Below are 25850 nucleotides of genomic sequence, written 5' to 3'. Positions count from 1 at the left end.
GTCTGTACTCCCTTTTTATTTTTAAAGGTAGGCACCTGAGCTAACAACTGTTGCCAATCTTCTTCCCTCTGCGCCCCCGCTGCTTTTTCTCCTCAAATCCCTCCAGTACATAATTGCATATTTTAGTTGTGGGTCTCTCCAGTTGTGGCACATGGGATGCCGCCTCAGCATGGCCTGATGAGTGGTCCCATGCCCGCGCCCAGGATCTGAACCAGCGAAACCCTGGGCTGCTGAAGCAGAGTGCACAAACTTAACCACTCAGCCACTGTACTTACTTTTTAATTCTGTGTGTGGAGTACCTGCTGCCTGTATGTTTAAATATAAATAAAGACATATGCATATGCTTCATAATATAACATAGAAATGACAGTATCTGAAAAGTTGTCTTTACCATCCTGAATGATTTTGTGGTAGGAGTGATGCAGTAGGTGCTAAGCTAATATGCAGGCAGAGTGTTTAAATGGGACTATAAAATCTTGTCTTTAAGTCTGATTATCAATTGACATATATGCCTGCTGATAGAGGGTGAATGTGGGGGCAGGGAACTGCCAAATGATCCTCTGAGCTTAAATTTGTTTAAATAAAGCACATTACGGAGCTGGGAAGACAAGAGTTAAGGTTGAAGCAAAGCTGTATTTATTTTAAAGCACTGGTATTTGAGAGAAAACATTCTATTCAGTACTCCTACCACAAAGACTTTCTAATACCTGGGTGCCCTTCCCAATCTCTCATTATCAGTGGCGGGCTGGGTGGTTGATGCCTTAAAATGATGTGGTGCAGTCAGGCCAAGCAAAGAGAAGCTCAACAGGGAGACTCAGAATGTCATCACGCACAGTCTACAACTGTGCAATAGGTTTTACCACCTGGTGTCTGAAATTTTCACAAAGTAACGGACACTGTTTCATAGTTTGTCTATTTTACCAAAATAAAAAAAAAAAAAACGCTTTATAAAATGCCAGAGTAGTACCAAAAGAATATTGACAAACCATATCAAATTGCATTGATCACTTAATATTGTTTAGATATGCAAAGACAGGTACAACAGAAAAATATTGCCCCCAAAATATCTTACCACACAAGCTCCAAAATATTTTTGTTAAAGGAATTGAGTGCTAAACAGACAGGGTCTCATGAGTACATTGGTTATAGTGGAATTCTATTGTGTAAGCCAAGCAGTAGGTAGCATTACTGAACTAAAAAAATAGAATTGGATTATGAAAATATGAAATCAGATGTCCTAATAATGCTAAGAAAAGACTGGCTTACTCTTGGCAAGAATATCTAAATGCCTTAGGTTTTATTTTTGTTTTGTTAAAATGACTTGGATTTCTTTTAAAAATAATAGTAATAGCTGTTCTTTAGTGAGCACTTATGAAATAGTTTTTGTCTTAAGAAGAGAAAATAAAAATCACCCATTATCCCACCACTACTCATGTTTTGTCATATCTCATTCTAAATATTTGAGTTATACTGCACATACTTTTTTGAGGGGCATCACCAAAAAATATAGCATGAATATTGTCTCACAACATTATTTTTAATAACACACTATAATCTGTTTAATCCATTTTCTGTGGTTGATCACTTATATTGCTTTTAATTCTTTTTTATTAAAATGCCAAAAGAACATCTTACAACCAGAGCTTGGCATACATACATACTTATTTCCATAAGATTAATTCCTTAAGTTGTACTGCTGGATCAAAAAAAATACAAATTTTAAGGCTTTTCATTAAAACCTTTTTTAATTATAGAAGTAACACATGAACAACATGAACATAATCTATCAAAAAGTAAAAGTCTCTTTTACCTACTCCCCCATCCCAACCTACAGCCCACTCTTCAGATGTAACCACTGTTAACATTTCTTATTTATTCTTCCACAAATTTTCTATGCATACACAGGCATATATGCAATGTATACATATATCCTTCACTTTTACACAAATGGAAGCATGACATATCTTAGCAAAATATCTTGGAGAGTATTCAGTATCAGTGTATATATCTCCACCTCAATCCTTTTAATGATTTCATTAGATTTAGTTGCCTGGATATATCAGAGCTTACAAAAATGCTCCACTATTGACGGATAGTAGGTTTCACTTAATTTTTGCTATTATAAACAATGATATAATATTCTTGTACATATATTTTGCAAACTTGCATAAATGTGTCAGTATAAAGGGAATTCGCTAAGCAAATGGATAAATGCTTTTTAATTTTGCTATACATTACCATATTGTCTTCTAAATCATTATATTTATATTTCTTAACACTGAGTATTATGCAACTTTTTAATCCTTGCCACTCTGAAAGCTAAGACATTGCATTATTTTTGTTCTTTTCATTTATAATTTCTTTAATTACGAATGAGATCAATCACTTACTCAATTTGGACCTCAAATCCAAAACCCCAAGTGAATCATCACATGGACTCTGAAGACAGGAAAATCTTGCCCCTGCTATTCTTCAACTAACTAATTTTTTAGCTGGAAAACTGTTTTATGATTTATATCCTTTACCTCACATTCATAATTCTCCTGCTTTCATAGGTGATAATTTAAGACAATAACAAGAGCTGTTCTGTTTTGGCACTGTCAACAATGGCAAACCGTTTACATATGTGGGATACATACCAGGGGAATTACTGAACACAGACTCTTACCACCTTTCCCACGCCCCAGCAGAGTCCCTCAGAGCCACATGAGGGACTATTTGTATTTGCCAAGAATTCAAACTTGAAAGTGCTGAATCAGGAATACACCACCCAGCGGCAGATATTACATATGGTTAGTTAATTATGATTAAAATTCATTAAAATATAGAGTAGTACTCAAATACTCAAAACTTTAAAAAAAAAGCATGTACTCAAAAATGTTAACAGTGATTATCCTTGGAGATTGCAGACTACTGAATTACTCTTGATCTTTCTGTGGGAATGCTAAAAAATCATCACCTAGTGCTTTGTGCAAGAACCTGCTTCCTATACTCCTTGAAGAAGATACTGGAAGGATTTTGCAAAATTCATGATAATAATAATTCATTCAATGAGTGTATTTGAATACCTTCTATGTAGCTATGATTGTGCTACAGGCCAGAAGTATACGGCATAGCCCTTGCTCTCTAAAACTCCACAGTATTAGATGTACACAAGAAATGATTAGCAACGTCAAAAGAGAGAAGAAAATAAGATGCTGATTTAAATGTGTCAATTATGCCCTTAGGGAAGTCTAACTCTCAGTTTCTTTACTGCAAAATTATGGACTTCAATTTAAGTAGATGAGAAGTCCTTAAACTTTTTTGTCTCAGAATCCCTTTACATTCTTAAAAGTTATTGAGGACCAAAAAGAGCTTTTGTTTACATGGGTTACATCAAACCATCTTTACTGTATTAGTAACTAAAACTGAGAAGTTTAAAAAATATTTATTAACACAAGGATAACATTAATAAACCCATTGCAGGTGAACATTAAAAAACATATTTTTTGAAAAATAACTATATTTTCCAAAACAGAAGACAATTATAAGAAGAGCAGCACTCTCACATTTTTGCAAATCTTTTTCATGTCAAGTAAATAGAAGACAGCCAGATTCTCTTGTCTACTTCTCCATTCAATCTGCCGTGCTAACACACGCCATGTAGCCTCTGGGAAACTCACCATACACTAGTGAGAGAGTAAGAATGAAGAGGCAGGCAGCACCCTAGAATTATTATGAAAGTAATGTTGACCTTGTGGCCCCCTTGCAAAGGTCTTGTGAATCCATGAACTCCACTTTGAGGATCTCTGAATTAGATGATTTCTAAGGTCTTGTTCAGTTCTGGCATGTTAGGAATATACCATTCTTCCCATTTAAAAAATGTCAGAATGGAAAATACAAAAGAAGACAGCTCACTAAGGTCTAACAGAAAAAACACAGCAAAGACAGGAAAATTTTCCCTAAGCTTTGGTCTTCTGGAATTCACTCTCTCACAAAAGTCAGACTAGCTTTCCAGAAAAGAAAGAAAATTTAAACGGAATTTTTAAGAATTTAAGAGAATTTCTAAGCCGAAATTAATTTCTGTCATTAGATTGCATAGAAAACTTCACTTTGGCAGCCTTAACTTGGGAGATTTACCTCATGAGTTTTATCAGAGAATTCCTTACTTATTTTCAATTTACCAGATAGATAATATTTTATTTATTTTTACCTATATAACAAATCTCCAACTTAACGGCCAATTAAGATTTTACTTTACATGTTTTTGTGGGTGGGGCAGGGCATATAAAAGAAAATTGTAATTAGCCGTAATAACTCAACCAGAAGCAGGAATTGTGCTGTGTGTACAAAAGTATATGAATATTCAGATTTTACATATAATGCACACCAGTCATTTCATAAAGAGGTGAGATCTCTCTGACTAGAAAACAATCGTAGTCATCACTCACTTCCTCTATAATAAAGGAATGAAATTTCTTTGATAAAGGAATTCTGGTGCCCAGTGGGATTTTTAGACATGTTAAATTGAATATATTAGCCACAGGTTGAAATGAATGCATTAAATACATTTTTAATCTTTCCCTAGGTTAAAAATAATAGGAAGAACCTATAAAGCTGACTGGATAACCCAAATGCAGGCATTAAGAACCACAATCATTTAATGTATCTGTGATTAATAATAAAGAGTTTTGCTTCATTCCTTACATGAATTTACATCAGAGAATTGTCTCTGTTTACACAGTTGGATGGACTCATTAATTCTTATTAAAGGAGGAGATTCTGGCAAAAATACTTTATAAAAAGCTTTTGTAGACGGCATGGCAGGAGCGGTGGGGAACAGGAAGTATGCTTATATCTATTTTCCTAACTGAGAGTATATCTGAAATAAACTTTAGAGCTTTAAAGGCATGCTTTAAAAGCTCATGGTTTTAAGGATACATTCTGGTTTCTCAATGCAAAATGAAGTCTTGCAAAATAAACATCTAAAATATAGAGTTCCTTGACAGTCTCCACCCCTTACTAGGAAAAGTTGATTACTTAATTTATGTAATTCACATATGTGATTCAGTTTATTCATCAGTAAAATAGGGATAAAATGAATAGCATCCGCCGATCTCAACAGGATTATTTGAGAGTTAAATAAAACAATGCATAAAAAGCATTTAGCATAGTTCCTAGTCCAAACTAAGCTCTCAATAAATGAGGGCTGCAATCGTGATGATGTTTCTCTTTCTAACATGCTGCTTGGAAATACAGACCCACAGACACATGGAAATCTGATGTGTGACTGAGCTGGCAGTGCAAATCAATAGGAAAGGATGGCCTTTCCAAAAACTGGTATTGAGACAACTGGTTATCCTCAGCAAAACATAAAACAAAATTCGCCCCATTTCATATCACAGACCAAAATTAATAAGTAGATTAAAGAGTTAAATGCAAAAGGCAACATTCTACAGCTTTTAGAAGACAATATGGGAGAATATTTTATGAGCCCAGGATAGTAAATATTTTCTTAAATAAGACACAAAAAAGGGGCCAGCCTGGTGGCATAGTGGTTAAGTTCGTGCACCCCACTTTGGCAGCCCAGGGTTCACCAGTTCAGATCCCAGGCACAGACCTACACACTGCTCATCAAGCCATGCTGTGGAGGCATCCCACATACAAAATAGAGAAAGATTGGCATGAATGTTAGCTCAGGGACAATCTTCCTCAAGCGAAAAGGGAGGACTGGCAGCAGATGTCAGTTCAGAGCCAATATTCCAAAAAAAGAAAGGACACAAAAAAGGCTTAACCATTAAAAGAGACTGTAAAATTTGACCAGAGTAAAATAAAAATTCTTCCAACATAAACAACCAAACAAAAAACACAGAAACTCAAACCGCAAATTGGGAAAAAATTTTTGCCACACGTATAACTAACAATTCATTAGTATCCAAAAAGTATAGAACACCAACAAATCAATAAGAAAAAGACAAAAATCAAGTAGAAAAATAGGCAAGAGACAGGATTGGGCACTTTAGAGTGGGAGAATCCAAATAGTGGATAAATGTTTTCAATAATAATTATCCTCTTTTGTAATTAGCAAAATACAAATTAAAACCATAACATAGTACTATTTACAACCACCAGACAGGCAAATATTTAAAGGTTTAACAATATCAAGTGTCAGCTATCAAAACCTCACATGCTTCTAGTGGATATATAAATTCATTTTACCCATTCAAGAAAATAATTAGACCATCTAGTAAAACTGAAGATGTGAATTATCTCTAACTACAAATTTTCCCTTAAACTTTCGTACTTTTACACAAAGACACATGTACAAGAATGTTCATAGGAATACTGTTGTAATAACAAAAAAATGGAAAGAAAGCACCTGAATACTAAACAGCATTGAAGATGGGTGAATTTTGGTTATACAGAGAAATATGGAATATAATAAAATTGCAGGAACACGATAGTGAGAAGAAACAAAATCTAAGAATATGTACAATATAATTCCATTTACATCAAGTTCAAAAACAGGCAAAATTAACTTATGGTTATTGATGTCACTGACATTATTAATCCTTTTCTAAAGAGAAGGACAAACAGTAGCCTAGAACCTGGCAGCATCCTAATATTATCCATCATCAATGATGTCCAGATGCCTATCTGTTTCGGCCCTTACAGTTTCTGTATTGTCACCCACAGTTTATAAAGCACCTTCACATTAAGTTTCCTCATGTGATCTTCACAACATACCTCTTTATAGATGAGTAAAAAGAGGCACAGAAAGGTTACATGAATTTCTCAGATTCACACAGCCGTCAGAGTGGCAGAGTATGACTTCAGACTGTGTCTTCTACCTCTAAAGTCTACTCTTCCACATGGCCTGAAAGTTAGCTTGACCGAAGAACTTTTCAATCCACAAACAGGAGATGAGGCCCATAAACCAGAATGCAACGGGAGTCCCAGTGCACTCCCAATACTACTGGCTCTGGAAGCCAGCTAGTTCTAGTCTGAGCTAAGTGGATCTACTCCTATGGTGGGTAGAGTTGAAGGCTGCACCTTGATCCAGGGAAGCCCAAAGATGAATCTTTAGACCAAAGCACCCTGGGAACATTTTCAGTAAGCAAGTGTGTTAGGGCAGTATTCCCAGAGGGTCTTTATTCCCTTTCCCTAGGTCAAAGAAACAAAAATGCAAATCCTCACAACAATTTACCCCCCAGGCCACTAGGCAAATGCCCAATACTCTATGGGATGTTTTGAGCCTGCCTTCCAGTCTTCAGGACCTCTTGAAGAAGGAAGGAACTTGAGACTTCCCAAGTAAATAATAGGTCTAGCTTAATTGTTTAGGGTTAATTCATAGCATGCAGTGGGATTTTTAAAAAAAATGTTCAGGGGAACTGCATTACAATGACAATGGCTTTTATTTTCCCTAAAGAAAAATCTGCTTTGTCTATTATTATCTTTATCCATAGAGTGACCAAATTTTCCATTGTGTCTGGGCAGTTCTGAACCATGCCTGTTATCCTGGCATAATTACTAACAGTACCTACCTTCACAAACAAAGAGTCTCAAGTTGGACAATAAATTATCTAATCATGCTACTTATCCAAGACTACTTTGTGTACATATATATTTCATTCAACAAACATCTACTCTGTGCCAGATGCTATGCTATAGGTCAGGAATACAAAATGCAATAAGCTTTTGTAAGATGTTTACAATCTAAAACAACCCATAGTCCATGGATGGATCAACTGATTGATTTAATCATCCATTCATTAATGTAATAGGTCTCCTTCAACAAATATTTATTAAGTATCTCCATCTAAAACCTGGGAATACAATGGTGAACAGATAAAAGTAGTTCCTACCCTCATGGAGTTTATAAGCTTATAGTCTAATAGAAAAGATAGACAATAATGTAAAAATAACTACGAACGTGATTAGTGGGAATGGCTGCTATTCTAGAAACAGTATTGAAGAAGTGATGGCAGAATTCTCTTTGGGGTGAATATCACTCTTGTATTTGGAAACACTCTTTAAGGTGCTTCAAGCCTGGTTTTAAACAAAGAAGTTTAAAAAGAAGAGTTAATCTTCTCTGTAATGTACCAATGTACAAGGGTTGTTTTTCTTGGGTTCATGGATTTATTCTTTAAATATATTCAACAAATAGTTTTTGAGCCTCAGCTTCTAGGTATATAAGGGTGAATAATGTAGAAAAAAATCTTTTCCCTTAAGGACCCTACTGTCTTGTGCAAGGGTTTGAACTACCTGGATCATTAATATATAAAAGGTTTATAGATTTATTCTTTCATTCATCCATTTATTCCACAAGATGGCCATATATTGGGTAAGTGTCCAATAAGAAATTTGGGAGACAGTTATGTCTGATGCCCAATTGTTAGTTTTTCCTTTTTTCCTTCTTAAATTACCTCAGGTTATCATCAGGCCCTTGCTAAGTGTGTCAAACACTGTCCAGAGTTGGTTTTGGAGCTGCATCTGGACCAAGAGGTGACATATGGCAACGAAGACTCAGAAGCACTTACAGCAAACACTCAGATGTTCTCAGAAGGGAACTGGGTTTCCTTTACGAAGTATTTAGTATTAGGATATTAAATAATGGAGTGATCTCATAGGTCTGGAAAATCTAAGAACACTTAAATTATATTTTGATGAGGGAAATATATACTGTTATATAAGTAATCACTGGAGCATGAACCCAGTCTAAATGCATGCACATTTTTCTTGAGAGAGGTCCTAACTTTGATAAATCCTTGAAGAAGTTCATAATTGCCGCTACCATCCCCCACCATTCAAAAAAGTCAAGAACAACTGGGAAAGAATGAAAGAAATATAAACTAATTATAATAAAAAGCAATAAGTATTATAACAAAGGAATGCACAAAGTTTCTGCAGCAAGCTAAGCAAAATGCAAGCAGCAATGGGTAAAAAATGTGCATTTCTTAAGGTTTAATTTACTTGTATATACTTTTTTGTACACACAAGTATTGAATGGTGGCTCACACACCATTCAGTTCTCTTAGCTACAGAGCAGGGGAAACAGTCTTGACTGTGACCTCTAATACTGCCCCAAGTAGTCCTAATAGCGGGGTCCCAACCATGAGGATTAAGTGATAAAGAACTTGGAAAAGCACCTAGCTATTCAAAGTGTTCAATAAAAGTGAGCTAGGATCACAACTAAACACACACACACACACACAGAACAAAGAGTAAACTATTTCCTACTGTCTTTAAGTTTAGCCCATATGTTATCAAATATAATTCCTTAAAATTCCCTAAATTCCCTAAATGCTAGCATATAAAAATGTGTGTTCCAAAGTACGTTTCCATAATAATTATAGTATTTTCAGTAGTTGGGAGCAATGATGCTCTGTTTCAAGCAGGTGAGCTGGGTGAAGTCTGAGGAGTTGGGTGGAAGACTTACACAGAGCTGTGCAGCTCAAATAATACCTAGAAAATGCAATCCTAGGTTTCTTCACAAATAAAAAAAATAAGTGATTAGAAGGTAAAACCTAACTCTTTGTCCTTTCCCAGGTCCAGCCTTTAATCCACTCAGTCTATTAGCCTGCCTTTGCATGGCAATGAGGGTGGGTTTGCAATGCAAAATAGTCACTGTCACCACAAAGGTGAGATCTCCTCTTCTCACTTTCCATGTGTGACATGCTTTAAGTCAGACTTCTTTATCATTCCACCTTGCTGGGTCCTAAATTTAGTCAGGGATCCATGTTAATAACCCACTCTTTGTAAGTCTCACATTTTTCTAGATATTGCACATATGCAAAAATGCCTGCAATGTGACTCTCATGAAGGAAGCAATGAGTCGCTCTCACCAGGTGTGATAAAAAGGGAGAGGAATAATCAGCCAGCACATTTTCCCCAAGCCCATAACTCTTTCTCATCTTACTGCAATATTTTGAGAAACAAATAATCACCAGTCCCAGTGACTGGATCTAGGAAACAATTTATTACGGGTCATTAGTGGAAGATGCTCTTTCGATTCTGTGCAGCACAGACTCCTCAGCTGCCTCAAAGGGAAAGGAGGAGGGGCACCTTCTGGTGAGCCATATTTTTTTGTGTATTTGCATTTTATGCTGTTCTTTTAATCAGAATTATGTTTCCTTGACTGTATAGTACACATCAGAAATCAGACACCAAATCCTTCTTCCTTGTCAATATTGAGGCCATAAATATCTACTGAGTAGCTCATCACAGGATCATAGACAAAAAGAGAAACAAAGGGCAGAGGTTGCTGGGCTGGAAGGGACTAAAACTAATTAAAGTTCCTCCATCATCATACTTTTTATGGGGTTTTGTTGTTGCTGTTGATGTGGTTTTTGTTTGTTTGTCTGAACACTAACTGTGTACCACGTATTATGTGAAACACTCTACATGGATTATCTCTTTCGATACTCACAAAAATCCCAAAAGTCTACTGCTGTTAGACTTATTTTCTAGGAAACTGAGGCTTAGAGAGGTTAAGTAACTTGTCCAGGGTCAAATGATGCCTTCAGGATTTTAACCCAGGACAGAACAACTCGAGAGCCCACCTTGTAACAAGCATCCCAAGGACAGCTTTTCAACCCTCACCCACGGGCAAAACAGAAAATACCAAACTCTTGTTCTCTCATAGTCAAGACTGCCTTCTCATCTTTCATATTTTAAAACGAGGCCCAGAGATTTAAACTAATGAACCAACGGGCACAAAAGTACCCAGCAGCACAGCCAGGATGGAACACTGACTCCTTCTTGAACCATCTTCTCTATCCAGAGCATCTGTAAATCACTTAAATTACACAGATTTCCCCCTCCTTTTAAAGGGACTCACTGTTTCATGAGGTCACATGCTTCTGCAACCCCCTACCTTTCTAATAATCCCACTTAATTTCCCTTTGCTCGAGTCTCTTCTTTTCCCACCCCTAAGATGTTGACGATCCCTGGAGTTCCCCATCTTTGACCTCTTTGCTCTTCACTCTTCTCACCAAAGTCTGCCCCATTCCCACGAGAGTAGCTATCACTGGCACATCATTTCCAAATGTTTATCTTTGGCCTGAAATGTCCCCTGAGCTCCAGACCCAGGTATACAACATTCCTTTCTGAATGTTGAAGAAGTGCCGAAATTGATGATGTCTAATACCAAATGCATCCCCCCTTCCAATCCATTCTCCCCAAATCCAGTCACTCCCATTCATCTCACCTGATACTTCTGACCCAGCAGTGCACAGGTCTACAAGTCCTGTTGATTTTTATCTCCTAAAATAGTTCCTAATTTTGTCCCGTACTCTCCACTGTGTTTGTTAAAGTTTAAGATCTTATCATCTGTTGTAAATAGATGTTGCAGCAGACTCCTGCTCCATTTCCAATCTATCTTCCACCTGGGCTCCAGAGTGATATTTCTGAACATAAGCTGAACACCTTACTCCCCTGCTTAAAACCATTCATTGATCCTGTATCACTTACTAGAAGGAAAAAAAATACCCACCATGTTCTGTATCATGGCCCACAAGGATCTCCATGACCTGACCCCTCAGGAACACTCGAGCCTCAGCCTCTGCTCCCACTTCATATTTTATTCTGGAAATCCCAAACTACTTGTGGTTCCCCAAACACACCAACCTATTTTATGTTTTACACCTTTAAGTTTGGGCCCTCTTACAGAAATACCTCTCCCAACTACCTCTTCCTGTCATTCCAGAGAATTCTTAATCAGCTTTTAAAACACATCTCACATGTCATGTCTTCCACCCACACATCCTCCTCTGGTAGCTTCTGCTCCTAAGGTAGCTATTGTTTCTTGTGTACCTTTGTTCCTTGCACACCCATTGCTGCATTTCCCACAATGCATGGCAATTATTTGTATTTGTATAGATGTCTGTCTTGTCTTATAGACGTGAGTACCTTCAAGTGTAAAACACACACACCTTCTGGATGTCATATCTTCTCAGATGGTACTCACACTCATTCAGATATTCCATATGCCGTCATATTTTACACATGTTTGTTTAGATGTTTTTGCAAACATATTGAGATTCACTTAAATTCTACACACATCATTCAAATGTTACATGTGCTCATGTAAATGTCACAATGCTTATTCAGGTGATACATATGTCCCTTAAATGTTACTTGTGTTCACTTAGTTCTGACCTATTCATGTAGCTGTTAATCAGCACACTTAAATGTTACAAGTAGGTGTTACACATACTTAAAACAGCGGTTCTCAAAATGTGGTGCCTGGACCTGCAGCATCAGCATCTCCTGAACATATATTCTTGGGCCCGACCCCAGATCTTCTAATTCATAGATTCTAGGGAAGAGCTCCCAGCAATCTGTGCTTTAAGAAGTCCTGCAGGTGATTCTGGTGCATGCTCAAGTTTGAGATGATGTTACAAATTCTCAGTCAGATGTTCGACCTGCCTACTTAGAGCATATCCTTACTAATGCAGGTGATACACATGTTCTCTAAAAAGTTACACGTTATCTTTTTTAAAAACCATATTCTCTTAAAGAACGTATTCACATATTCACTTAGTAAACAGCCCAAACATTACACACTGATATTTAGCTCGTGCCTGTGCTTGTTCAGAAGTCATACCTGAGACATCACAAACCCTCATCAGATAGTACACCTGCACACATGTTCCCTGTGTTGTTAAAAATGTTTACTTTAATCTTACATATGTTAAACTATTCACTTTGATCTTCCACACTGGTGTGTTTATTTAGATGTCACCTACCCTTTTTCAGATAATACACATGTTCACTTGGATCTTACATATGTTCATGCAAATTTCACAGCACACATAGATGTTTCCCAAACCCATTCTAATGTTAAGTGTGTTTATTCAGATCACACATGCTCAATTAGATGTCCATGGGATCATTTGGTTGTAGGCTCACTCATTCAGAAACTGCGTTCCACACCCTGTATGTACTGCTAACCAACGCATGCTAGAGAAGAAGGGGCATCTACTGCCCTGGCCACTTCTCATCTTGATTCTGGTATTCTCCTTTAGAAAGGCTCTTTACTTGGCCTTTTATGGCGCCTGGCCTCTCTCCTGGTGCTGTTGGCGTGTCACTCCCTTTGGAGAATGTGCTGGCCTACCAGCTGCCTCACTGCTTTTTGTGATCTTCACATTAGCCCAAGCATGTCATTTATTTACACAGAATTTATATCAGTTTGCCACACTCAAATACCCTCATCTACTTAGGGAAAGTTGTTCCAGCAACTGTAAGCCTTTCACTGGGTTTAAATGTGCTTTTAACCACATCTTCTGTCATCTTTGGCAACCCACAGTTATACACCTACGAGGCTTCCCATGTTCACTCATTTCAGGAAAGCTTTTGATTGGTTCTACTCCATAATTTTTGCAATTGCCTTGGCCACAATCAATAAGAGAGGCTTGTGCAGCGATACTGGGTCAACATCCAAAACGAGGAGTATTGATTGAGCTCTTATTACAAACTCGACTCCTTCAGTGGCCCAGAAATACTTCTGTGCTTGTCCCGAGTGTTTCCTCCTCCAATTTGCAGAGAAAGAGGTTGGTGTTTGGAGTCAGCCTGATACGAATTTGAATCTCGGTTCTATCACTTACTAGCTATGTGATCTTGAGAAAATCATTTAATCTTTCAGAGGCATAGTTTCCTCATCTGTATAATGGGGATAACAATGTTTACCCTGCAGCTTTTATGTGAAAGTTTTATGTCTGGCACATAGCATGTGATCAAGAAAACTTAGCTTTATAAAAAGATTGTGTTATAAGCCAAATACAGGCAAAAATTATGCTTTCCCACACTGAAGCTACCATGACACATGCAGGTAAAGTTGGGATTAAGAGGCAAGCTCCACTTATTCAGGCAAACCCCTCACAGTCTCAGGAAAGATCCAAACCAGGGATGACCTCCCGCCACACAGGCAGTAGTTGGGACAATGCTCAGAAGTCCAGCAGTTGAGGAAACTATCAGTTACTATGACTCCATCCATAGGTATTAGGAAGTCCCCCTCCCCAGGCAAGGGCATAGGGACAGTGGGGGATGCACAGGAGTCCCAAATATCTCAGGTGTTACTGATTTAAAATCTTGGATTAGGGACTAAGTCAGAAGTCCCTATCAATTGAGATACATGAGGATAAAAGAAGAGAGAATATTGAGCTCAGAAAACTGGGCACCAGTGGACAATTCTAGGATGGACAATTTCAAGGTCTGAGAAAAGGATGGAAAGCTTGATAAACACAGACTATAGGGTCACTGTTCAGACACCACACTCTGAGTCAGATGAGCTGCAAAGCCACTGACAACATAGATTGGAACCTGTGGTCAGCACTGGGATTAACTACACTCACTAGGGTGGAGAGCAGGGCCTTCCTGAGACTCCTGCCTTAATAGCAGATTGTTTTTATAACTGAGATGGACTGAAGCCATCAGAGAGGTCATTAGTGAGCTGGAGAAGGTAGAAACAAGGAAATGGGGGTTTGGGTTGGTAACAAAGTGGCTGCTAGAGTGGGTTTCACATTTTTGTAACATTTAAGATGCAAGTCAGTGCCTATTGACCACCTGGCTGTATGTGTTCACTCCTTAAATAGGTAAGATAGGTGGAGTGCTTAGAACAGTGCCTGATACAGAACAAGGTCCATATAAACATTTTCTGATGTGATGGTATTTATGAATTAATTCAACAACTCTGTAAGGTACACCCGCATGTTTTAGTTGTTAGGGTTATATGAAAGCAGAATCATAATCCCCAATCTCAAGGGATCAATAATCTATTGATATGGTCTAATTTAAACAAACAAAAAAAACAAGGGAAAGAATGTCCAATCCTGACTGGGTTTGGTGAGGTGGGAGTGTCCCAGAGAGCTTCTCTGATGTGTTTGAGTTGTCTCTTGGGTATTCGGCAAGAAGATGGAGACAGTATGGCATTCAGACAGAACAATAGCAAGTGCAAAGTCACAACAAGGTCATAATACATTCAGGGAAATGGAGGAGGCCAAGGGTGCTATACAGGGAATAGGGAAAGCTGAGGCTGGTAGAGGAAGGTTAGAAACAAATCACAAATGGCCTTAAACGTATTGATAGGAAATTAGGCCTAAATCTGTAGGTAATAGGGAGCCACTGTAGGTTTGTAAGCAGGAGAATGATTTGAGTCGAATTATCTTTTAGGAGTATTGTTCTGGCTATAGTGTGAACAATATCTGGAGGAAGGCAAGGCAGGAAAAAGGGAGCTCTGCTAGAATATTCTGGCTGCAATTCAGATAGAAGATGATGATGGTCTGGATAAAATAGTAGCAGAAAGGATGAGGAAGGGAGAACAAATTCTAGAGAGAGTTAAGAGGTAGAAATGATAGGATTCGGCGATCACTTGAACAAGGGGTTGGGAAGAGAGAGAAGTATGTCCTTCACACTTTCAGGAAAACTACAGATTTTAAGTCAAGTATCCCAGTGCGGCTGGGAGCAATGATGTGCCCTGATATCTAGTACTTGTTCAGGGCCACCCCCTTGGTGAGGGATCCAGGAACACTGGCAGTGATTCACAGATTCCCAATCATTCATGCATTGTGGGGCCTTAACTGCTTCTTCTGGGATGACAAAGCAGCACGGCTGATCTAACGAAAAGAGATAGTCTCAATCTCCATTTCATTTAGCAAAGAAGATGGAAGTAGCTGCCATAGTGATGCACTTACATGCCAGCTGAGTCGATTAATGGAAATTCTAAAGTTAAAGCAGAAGGACCTAGGATCAAATGCAAAATTGGTCAGGCTAAGGTATATTTGCTGGATGCATCAAAATAGACAGGAAACTAATTGCATGACTTTTCAGTGGACAGAAGTTTGACATTCTGAAATTTCAAAGCACAATTATAGCTGCCACAACCAAAATATTCCATTAAAAATGTCAGGGCTACATATTAAGTGGGCACTCAATTGAGTGACTAAATGAATTAATGGATTTCTCTGAAATAATAAATCTAGCTTTTGAGATTTCCCAGTGATTACATTATTGTTCACATTTTCCACATGGGATTGGTGATGGCATATTAATAATTTGAGAGTGTTGATTAATGGATCAGTATTAACTTGAAGGGAAGTTTTAGTAGCATTCCCAGGTTTCTGTACATGGCTCAATCCTGTTCAACATTTTTGTCTATAATTTGGATGAAAGCAGAACTGTCAGTCATCAAAATGACTCAAAACTGGTGACTTCCCTCTCTCCTTCCTTCCCTGTCTTCATTGCTGATCAGGGCAGGTCTGATATTTAAGAGGAAAATGAGACCTAGAGATCAGGTAGTTGCTTTATATAAGTAGAGAAAGGGAAGAGGAAGAGAGAAGAGGAAGGAAAGGGCAGAGGAAAACGAAAGGACAAAGGGAACAGGAATCAGAAGAAAGGAAGGAAAGAAAGAAAATAGAAAATGAGAAAAAGGAGGGAGGAAGTAAGGTAAGAAGAAAGGAAAAATGGAGGAAGGGAGGAAGTCAGGATAACGAAGGAAGCAGATAGGGAGAGAAGAGCCACAAAACAAACAAGATGGTGATTGTTGAAAGGATTGTAGGAATGGAACCTAGAGAGCCGTGGGCAAGAGAGAAGGAGCCCTAATAACTACCTTTCAATACTTAAATGGAATCATGTAGAAGGGATAATAACTTTATCTCATATTGCTGCAGAGGGCTGAGATGGGATAAGTGGAACAAATTTTCAAACAATCATAACTATTGAAAGATGTAATGAGTTGACATGTCATGAGCTACTAGTGACTGAAAAAGCTCATAAGAAGTTATCTGCCCAAACTTCAAGATTGCTGAATGAACAGGTGCCTGGTATGAAGAGTGGTCCAGATGATCTCATGATCCTTACTATAGCTATTCTAATGTAGACAAAGAAACACTTCCTATGCTCATAAGATAAGTTTCCCTAGCTAGCACTGTGAAGAGTTGAGGAAAGCAGAAAGGGAAAGATAGAGAGAGAAACTCAGAGGATAAAAGAGGAATTCACTTATTCATTCATTCATTTATTGTCTTTTCACCCAACAAACATTTATTTGTGGCTGAATGGTGATACAATAATGAGTCAAAATAGAAATTCTGTTTTCATAGAACTTAGCCTATTAGTGAGGCAAACACAAATTAAATATCCCCCCCTAACGAATGCCTAAATACTGAGATAATGGCTCAAATATAAGTGTTTTTGAAGAATATATAACAAAACAGCTTGACTGGGAAAGGAGATGGGGTGTATCTTAGTCAGCTTTGACTGCCATAACAAGACACCAAGACTAGGTGGCTTAAACAACAGAAATTTCTCACAGTTCTGGAGGCTGGGAAGTCCCAGATCAAAGTACCAGCCAATTCAGTGTCTGGTGAGGACCCTCTTTCTGGGTGCAGATGGCTGCCTTCTCATTGTGTCTTCACATGAAAGAAAGAGAGAGAAAGAAAGAGGCCTCTGGTCTCCTCCTCTTCTTATAAGAACACTAATCCCATCATGGAGGCCCCACCCTCATGACCTCATCAAAACCTAATTATCTCCCAAAGACCCAATCTCCACATACTATTACAAAGGAGTTTAGGGTTTCAACATATGAATTTGGGGATGGGGGCAGATACAAACTTTCAGTCCATAATGGAGGGAGGAAGAGAGTCAAGGAAAATTTCCCTGAAGAAGTGAGCCCTGGGCTGAGATCTGGAGGATTGGTGTGGGCACAGCTCATTCACTCCACAGACAGGGTGCAGCATGGGCAATGTTCCTGCAGCATGAGAGAGTAGAGGTCCTTGGCAGCACTGAGAGGCCAGTGTGCATGGAGCACAGAAAACAAGAGTGAGAGAGAGCCAGGATGAATTTCAACAGGTAGGCAGGGCTGGACCAAACAGGGCCATTTTATTTGATAAAGGACTATACAGATTCTTTCTTTCTCTAACTCAACAAATTTATACTGAGGATTTACTACATGTCAAGCACTAGCGAGGCCCTAAAAATACACCAGAGATGGTAAGCAAGACAGATATGACTCCCAGTCTTCATGGAACTTAGAGTCAAGAGGGTTAGAGAAATACTTAAACAAGCAAGCAAAATAATCACAATGCAAAAATAGTAAGTGCTGAAATGGGGAAGTAGGAGTACCTAGCATATTCTGGAGGATGGGGATCAGCAAAGGCTTCTTAAAGGAAGTGGCATTTTAAGTGAGATCTAAAAGAGAAATAGACTTCAGCAAAGTGAAAATTGAAACTAAATGTATTCTAGTTTTAAGCAGCAGGTACGCAAACGCAGAGGTAAGAAAGAATACATTGTGTTGGAGGGGATGAAAGAGGTTCAGAGTAGCTAAAACAAAGGGTGCAAGGAGACAGCGGCAAGAGAATAAGCTGGCGTTGGAGGTATAGACTTCACCCTGAGAGAAGCGGTCATGTAGAATGGATTGGGAAAGAGAGAGCCAAAGACTGGGAGGCCAGTTAGGAGACTATTAGCACAATTCATGTGACAGTTGATGAGATCTGAATTATACTCTAGACAATAGAGGAAAAGAGAATTGGACGGGGTTGAGACATATTTAGGAGGTAGAAGCCATTATACTAACGCCTGATTAGCTATAAAGTGCGGAAGGCAGAATAACAGCCAGAAAAGATGTCCCTGGAACCTATGAATATTTTAGGCTATATGGCAAAGGGGAATTAAGGGTGCAGATAGAATTAGGTTGCTAATCAGATGACCTTAAATATGGAAATTATCCTAGATTATCTGGGTAGGCCCAATGGAATCACAATGGTCCTTAAAAGTAGAAGAGGGAGGAGGAAGAGAGAGAATCAGGGATGGCAGTGTGAGGACTCAGCCTGACCTTGCTGGCTTTGAAGATGGAGGAAGAAGGCCATGAGCCAAGGAATACTGGTCGCCTCTAGAAGCTGGAAAAAGCAAGGAAACAGATTCTCCCCAAGAACCTTCAGAAGAAATGCGGCCCTGCCTACATCTTAATTTTAGCCCAGTGAAATTCATTTTGGACTTCTGACCTCCAGAACTGTAAGATACTAAATTTGCATTGCTTAAGTCACTAAATTTGTGGTAATATGTTACAGCAGCAGTATGAAACTAACACAGTGAGTGAGAGGAGGGGTCGAGGATATTGCCAAGATGCGACAACAATCTGGGATGGTGCTTCCATTAAGAAACATAGGAAGAGGAGGAACAAGTTAAGGAGATAGATACTGATTCACTTTTGAACACACTGATTTTGGGGCTTCTGCAATACTGGTATCAGGTAAATGTATGGATCTGGAGAATCAGAAAAGAACTCTGGATTAGAGATGTAGATTTGAGAGTCATTAACACGTGGTAATTTAGACTACCAAGTAGAGGTAATCACCTATGGAGAGAGAGTAAAATTTTTTTAAAAGAAGAGGAGGAGAAATCGACCTACTACACAACCATGAAGAGCTCCAGAATTTAGGGGATGAGAGAGAAAAAGAAGCATGCAAAGTTGAGAAGGAGCAGCCAACAAGAAAGGAAGAAAACCGGAAAGGCACAGCCATGAAAAGCAAATTTAGAACGTGTTTCAAGAAGGAAAGTTGGGTCATAAGTATGCATTACTATTGAAGAGGTCAAGGGAGGTAAAAACTGAGAAGTGAACATAACTCAAGGGGAAAGAGGCCACTGGCACTCTGGAAAGAACACATGCAGAGGAGTGGTGGCAGTAGAGGCCAGACTGTAGCGGGCTGAGGGGGGCTGAAGAAGATATAACAACCCATGAGGAAAAGCACGGTCTCAACAGAAATCAAACTGCGAGTACGTGCATGCATGCACACACATTTTTCATCTTTTAAATTGGCAAATATGAAATCATTTTTGCTTATTAAATTTTGCCCAGTCCTGATAAAGATACAGAGAAATAAAGATTCTCATACACTGATAAATACTATACACCTTGTGTTTTGGGTTGAATTATGTACTTCCTCAAAAAAAAAAAGCTAAGTTGAAGTACCAACCTCCAGTTCCCTAGCATGTGACCTTGTTTGGACCAAGGTCTTTGTAGATTTAACCAAATTAAGACGAGGTCATTAGGGTGGGCCCTCATCCAATGACTGGTGTCCTTATAAAAAAAGGAAATTTGGACATGGACACGCACAGTGGGAAGACTATGTAAAGAGACACAGGGAAAATGCCATGTAAAGATTGAAATTGTGAAGCCACAAAACAAAAAAGGACTGGGGCTTCCAGAAGCTAGAAGAGTCAAGGAAGGATCGATCCTTCCTCTACAGTTTTCAGAGGGAGCATACCCCTGCCAACACCTTGATTTAGGACTTCAAGCCTCCAGAACTGTGAGACAATACAAACATGTGTCACTTAACGATGGGGATATGTTTTAAGAAATGCATTGTTAGGTGATTTTGTAGTTGTGAGAACATCATAAAATTACCAAGCAAGAGTTCACCACCCAATATGCACAGAAGCCAATACTATGGCACACCAGCTTTTGGAGAGAGAACGGCTTTATTGTGAGACTGATCTGCAAGGAAACAGGAGGCATCAGCTCTCAGATGTGTCTCCCTGATCCAGGGATTGGGGAAAAATTTGTCGGATGAAGTGGAGGGCAGTCTGAAGTGTGGAAACAGATGATTGGAGGTAAGGGGAAGTGGGGTAATTGATGAGCCGCACAAGTGTAGTCAAGCTTCATGGCTCTTCATAGGAAGCATGCTCACAAAATGGTGGTGTTAGCATGATCTGAGGGTGGAGTTTTCAGCCCTTTGATGTCAGAAGTGTCACTCATCGGGTGTTTGCGCAGGCCCAGTTGATGGGTTGTGGTCTCAACCGGCCTTAACTGGACAAGGGGGACTCTCAGATCCTGAAAAACAACTCAATTGCTCTGTTGATAAGATGTGGTCAGTTGAACTGGTCCTAGCAGGCCCTTGGTTACACTAGGGTAAACCTAGATGGTACAGCCTACTACACCTAGGCTACATGGTACCACTCTTACGGGACCACCATCGTATATGCAGTCCGTGGTGGACTAAACGTCCTTATGTGGTGCACGACTGTACATTTCTCTTGTTCTAAACCGCCTGGTTTGTGGTCCTTTGCTATGGCATCCCCAGCAAAGTGATACATCTTACAACAACCTTCTCCGAGGGAATTTTTGAAATACGTTTCAAATACTTTTAAAATATTAATTTTGACTCAATTTCTAGTGATTTTACTAATAAAATGACAAGAGACTGTTTAACAAGAAGGTACATGGCATTAAACTTATAATAATGGAAAATTAGGAACAACTTAAATCAAAAATAAGAAATTGGTTGATTAAATCATAGGTTCATAACCCGGAATATGATACCATGTGTTAAACACTATTCAAATGCTATTTTAGAAGAAAACTAATGATATGGATAAAATGTTCACACTACATTATTATGTGAAAACGCAAGTTACATTTGGTCCAATATTATTCCAAGTCTGTACTTCATGTGTGTACATAAATGATGATATTGAGCATTAGAAGGGGAGCAGAATTTGCCACCCCAAAGCATGCCTCTTTGGCATAAGGATTATTTTAGGCTGATTAAAAAACAGCAGACACAAGGAAACGTCTGAAAACTGAGTAGAAGTTACCCTTTTGTAAGAGATAATCCACCTTTAAAAGGGAAGTCTGCATGTATAAGGGTGTCTCACTCTCTCTACGAGGAAGAGAAAGATGATTATGACCAAATCTCTAGAAACTCCTATCTATGGAGAAGGCAGAAACTTAAATCCCTGTAACAACCAAACTCTTGTTACTTGTTACTGTGCTTTTCCAGGTAACCTCACATTAACAGGGCTTTCTACACCACCCCAACATCTTTATCTTGTCATTAGCTAAAGATGGCATTTAAGGTGATGGCTTATGCCATTTGTTGGGGGAGTTTAAGTACTTAGTTTCCTAGGCATCTACCATGTATACAGGAGTATTGTTTTTTGTTGTTTGTGCCATTGAGTGGATGCTAACTCCTAGCGACCTTGTGTACAACAAAGTGGAACTCTGCCCAGTCTTTCTGTGACATCTTCTCACCTTCTGGTGCTATATCAGACAATGCTCTGCTGCTATTCACAGGGTTTTCATGGCCAATATTTTTGGAAGTGGGTAGTCAGGTCCTTTTTCCTAGTCTGTCTTAGTCTGGAAGCTCTGCTGAAACCTGTCCACCATGGGTGACCCTGCTGGTATTTGAAATACCAGTGGCATAGCCTTCAGCAACATAGCAACACACAGCCGCCACAGTATAACAACCGACAGATGGATGGTGTGGCTCCCTGACCAAGAAACCAACCCAGACCAAGCCAAATCTTAACCACCAGACCACTAGGGCTAGCTACAGAAAGTGTACATGTTATTAAAATTCTGTTTGTTTTTTCTCCTGTTACTCTATTATTACGGGGAGGGGGTGCCTCAGCCAAGAACCAAAAGGGTACAAGGAAAATTATTTTTCTTCCCCTACAAGAGCATTGGTGATTTTTATTTTCATCTTAATACTTTCCTGTTTTTCTGATCATCCCACAGTAAACGTGATCATGAAAATGCTAATAATATCTTTCAACAGATATATAACTAAGCTAATTTAGTCAATGATAATAATTTGGTTAACAAAAATAATTAACAATAATATTCTATATATCTATCTTCAAGCTCCATCACTTACATACGTGTTCTTAGGCAAGTCCCTTGAGTTTTTAAGCCTCATTTTAATCATCTGTAAAACAGGAATAAGAACTTTCACATTTAAGAATTGAAGAGATAATGGATATAATACATAATAGCACAATGCCTGGCAAATACTAAGTAGTCAATAAATGCTACATGCCTGTCCTTAGGATTAGTTTATTAGTAATCAGAGATCCATGCCAGCTTGCTAGGAAAGGCATATCCCTGTGGGTTTTAAATGTTCACTACTTGGAATCACTGTAAGGTGTCAAAATATTTGTTTCGTTAGCTGAGTACTAACATTCAGGGATCAGTAATCCAGCACAGCAAATTTCAGCAGCTCTTTTGTGTTCATACTATGACTTTCCTATAAAAGTTAAAATTTCAGTATACAGAAATTTCTAGAGAAGAAATAATAAAAGGCTAAACAGGTTAAGACGTTTGATTACTGTAAGATAAATGACAGCAAAATATCATTGCAACCATTTCCCATTGTAATCCTTGTGGTAATTTTCTCAAAGCATTTTACAAGATGAGAGCAATGCAAAATGTCTTTCTGCTCATATACAGCTCAACAATGAAAAATCGTATTGCTGATTACTTCAGATGGTCTGATACAATCATTGTGAAAATTAGCAGTTGTTCATATTATAGAACAAAATGCTGTGCTTTATAGAAAAAAGGGAATGAAACACAAGATGTGGATATTTGAGTTATTTTCACTTTTTACTGTATCCTCCCAATAATTGCATTTGCCTACCGAATGGCCTGACTCCTACAAGTGGAGAGCAGGCAGTAATTTCACAAGCAAGTAAACTCTTTGTTGGTCCTCAAAGTCACCTTCTTTAACTGGCTGCATGTGCAGTATTCTAGGAGCAATTCCTGGAAGTTCCTTGCTAACTCTAAATTCCATTAGTCATTTCATGGGGATTGGATGGTAGGATTGAAGGTAGGGGAAACTTAGATGCTTTTGCTCACCTTCCAAACTTTGCCAGTAAGGGTCCTCTTCTAATTCTTACGTGAAAAAGCCTAGGCATATTTATTCATGCAGTGTTGACAAAGCCTCTGCCACAAGCTTCTCTCTCTGCTTAGTGCTGGCATTTCAGAGAGACAGAGATGAACAAGACACCTGTTATTGATGAGGCAAATTTCAGATTGAAGGAGTAACAAGTTATTTCATTTGTGGAAGAACCATGTGCCTCAGAGAACAAGAATTAGACAATTCTGATGAAAATAGTATCAAATAGTTTCTCTCACTTGATGAATAGATTAGAGTCAATGTTTAGGAACACGGAACGGGTTAATTTCTCCCTCCCCACTTCCCAGATAATCTAGTATGTAAGACCTTAGAGAATTATTTAAATAAAATGTATTGACAGTCTACATTAGTGTAAATGTGGTTCCCTGTTCATTTTACCACATTTTCTGAGAACAAAGAACAAGTAAATTCAACCCAGTCTAAGCTGATTTCAGAGAGCCACTGAGGTGAGACGTAGAGTGACAAAGCCAGAGTATATAAAAAGTGAAACCTGGAGTAAGACAAATATTTATCCTAGATTTACAAGAAGCACTTCTTTTGATAGAAATGGATGTGAGTTTTTAAATCTCTTTTTCTTTTTTCTTATGATTTCTGTGATTACCGGGTCTCCTAAGTTACATATATAGAGACTTTTAGTAGGAAACTGAAGATAAGGATGAGAAAAGACTAACAGAATGAATAAACACAGAAGAAAACAGGCATATCAAAGTACAATTTCAATTAAAAACTCTCTTTCTTGAATGAAGGGAGTGTCAGGGAAACTTCCTAGATTTTATAATTAATACGTGTCATCATAACAGAAATACATTCTTGAATGTTTTTGATTTGGGGAAGCCCTGTTTCTCACAAAATAATATTTAGATTAGTTATCAAAGCCTCTGAACATGATGCATATAGACTTTTTTGTGTGCTACATAGTCCAAGAAGGAGTGAGGGGACACACCTGTGGCTATTGGCCTATTATACATGACTCTGACCAAAGAGTATAAAGGCTATCCACACACTTGCATTCTATTCTGTGGCTCAAACCTCTGATAACAGCAACAAACCTTGGGTCAAAGTCTAAGATTTCTATGAGTGATGGTATGGTTGACATGCTGATGCATGGCCCAGATCACCCTTCGAGGGAGGAGTTATTGCCCAAGTCATGTGCAGAAAGTGCCTCCAGATGTCAAGACCTTCCGAGTCCCTTCAGCTGCAGAGAGCTACCTCACCTTGGGGCACACCTTTCCTGGAGTAGCCCACATCTGGTTACTGAGCAAGATGTGGCAAAAAGGCCTGGCCATGTTAATCAACCATAGAAGAACTTGATGGGAAATATCTGTTGTTCCAGAGCTCCCTGTGGGATTGGCTAAAACGTTGTCAGACAAATATGGCAGTTTGACTTCTTCCTCTGCCCAATCTTGCTTCGACAGTATTGATCCTAATAAACCTTTTGCACCCCAAATTCTGTCTTAATGACTGCTTTCAGAGAACCTAAGTGATGACATAGGGTTAAGTATACAAAAGTAAATATTCTCAGGTGTTCAAGAAGCTACATTAAAAAGAGTAGACAAATTAATATAATACATCATATTAATAGATTAAAAGACAAATGCCATATGATCAGCTTTTCAAAAAATCTAACACCATTTCATAATAAAAACATTCAACAAAAGAGAAAAAGAAGTGAACTTCCTCAACCTCATAAAAGGCATCTACAAAACACCCACAGCTAACATCATACTTAATGGTGACAGACTGCAAGTTGCCCCCTAAGATCAGGAATAAGACAAAGATGTCCACTCTCACTATTTCTATTGAACATTGTACTGAAGGTTCTAGCCAGGACAATTAGGCAAGAAAATGAAATAAAAGGCATCGAGTTGGAAAGGAAGAAGCAAGACTCTCTCTATTTGCAGATGACATGATCTTGCATATAGAAAATCCTAGAGAATCAACAAAAATACTATTATAATTAACAAATTCAGCAAGGTTGCAGAGTGCAAGATCAATATACAAAAATAAATTGGTTTCTATCCATTAGCAATGAACTATACAAAACTAGAATAAAGAAAATAATTTAATTTTCAATGGTATCAAAAAGAATAAAATATTTAAAAATAAATTTAACAAAAGAAGTGCAAAACATACACTCTGAAAACTAAAAAATATTATTGAAAGAAATTAAAGAAGATCTAA

General features: G+C 38.3%; 1 protein-coding gene across 5 annotated transcripts in view; it reads right to left on the bottom strand.

Moving 5' to 3' along the window:
• PLPPR1 (phospholipid phosphatase related 1) overlaps window positions 1-25850 on the bottom strand; it is a 263835-nt gene that overhangs the window by 171887 nt on the left and 66098 nt on the right. The window contains exons 3-4 of one of the 5 annotated variants that reach the window (XM_070250789.1): window positions 23609-23724; window positions 22629-22679 (exon numbers count right to left, since the gene is read on the bottom strand). The exons of 3 other annotated variants lie outside the window; for them this stretch is intronic. The gene's annotated coding sequence lies outside the window, so the exon portion shown is untranslated. Of the gene's footprint in view, window positions 1-22628; window positions 22680-23608; window positions 23760-25850 lie in introns of all 5 variants that reach the window. One more of the 5 variants, XM_070250791.1, reaches the window with a different exon arrangement.

Source organism: Equus caballus, chromosome 25 (assembly GCF_041296265.1).
Source record: "Equus caballus isolate H_3958 breed thoroughbred chromosome 25, TB-T2T, whole genome shotgun sequence".
NCBI lineage: Eukaryota > Metazoa > Chordata > Mammalia > Perissodactyla > Equidae > Equus > Equus caballus.
This window is presented reverse-complemented; position numbering and strand designations above follow the sequence as displayed.